Source organism: Bison bison, unplaced genomic scaffold (genome assembly GCF_000754665.1).
Source record: "Bison bison bison isolate TAMUID 2011002044 unplaced genomic scaffold, Bison_UMD1.0 scf7180017864259, whole genome shotgun sequence".
In the NCBI taxonomy this organism is placed as follows: Eukaryota; Metazoa; Chordata; class Mammalia; order Artiodactyla; family Bovidae; genus Bison; species Bison bison.
Window position 1 is genome coordinate 585170 of NW_011494831.1, and position 1344 is coordinate 586513.

Sequence of the window (1344 nt, forward strand, 5' to 3'; positions counted from 1 at the left end):
TTAACAACCAGTCTAGCTTACAGAGATGAATGCCCCGCGCAGCATACCCCTTGCGCAGTAAGAATCCAAGATATTAAAACTCTTTCTCTTCTCGCTCTTTCTCTCACTCATACACACACACTCTGGGCATGCAGCTAGGAGACTGCAGCAGTGCAAGCAGAGGGACAGCAGGCGGAGCTCTCTTTGTACAGTCCCTCTCTCCAACCCCCACCAACTAAAGATGAACTCATGCCAGTTCCATTCTTTGCAAGGAAAACACACACACACACATACAAACACATAGCAGAACAGAGCGGCCTCCAGTTTCCTCCTGGAGCACACTGTCACTCTAGCTTTTCTGTTCAAACAACCAGGATATTCCAAAGCAAGTAACGGGGAGCAGCGCGCCGCAACAATGCAACCTCCCGAGCGGCTCCCCGTGCAGCTCCCACCCCCGCCCCCTTTCGCGGCGTGCCAAGAGTTTGGAGCGCGCGCACGCACACGAGCACGGTGCCTGCGTATCCCTCCGCCTCCCTCCTCCTCTCCCCGCTCGGTGGCTCGACAACGATTTGGGAAATGAAGGGAGGAGGGAACTACTTTCCTGAAACTTGCTATGCTGCACACGACTTCGAGTTGCAGTGATTCGTCCGGAGGTCGCAGCTTTTAGTCCTCCTACTTACACGCCCTCTCAGTCCGGGCACCCCGCGCGGCAACCCCGCCCCGTACCCGCTCTGGCCCTCCGGGAAGCCGGCGGCCTGCAGAAATCGCCAGGGACTACTTCGCCTCCTTCTCCCGCGGGCGCCCCCGGTTCGGGCAGCGGCGGCGGCGGAAGGAGCGGGCGGCGTGAGCGCTTCCGCCGCCCCCCTCGCGGCTCCCCTCTGGCGAGCGTGAGGAGCTGACCCGCGGAGCTGCTGGTGGGCACCGTCTGGTGGGGCACCCGCGGCGGGTCTCCTCGCTCTCCCGCCTCTTCTCGGGACCCTGCCCCTCGGGCGTGCCGCTCTTCCCCGCCCGGGGGGAGGGCGATACGTTCGCCCGCCCCTGCCTCACACGCGCCCCGCCGCCCCCTCCTCCCTCTTCTGGAGTCGTCCCGGCCGGAGCGTGTCTGGAGGAATCCGCCGCCGTGAGGCCCCTCGCCCGCTTCTGCTCGTCCGGAAGGACCGGCCCGATCGCCGCCCGGGGCTGAGCGGGCAGCCGGCGGCGAGGCGGGAGATGGTGGGGTGGGCTCCGGCAGGACCGCGTCGCCGCCGCCCGGAGCCTGGCCTCGGCACCCCCCCGCCGGCCCCCACCAAGCGGATCCTTGCTTCCTCCTCGCCGCATCCCTGAGGGAAGCGCCGCCTCTGCTCCTGGGTTCTCAGTCCTCCTGCC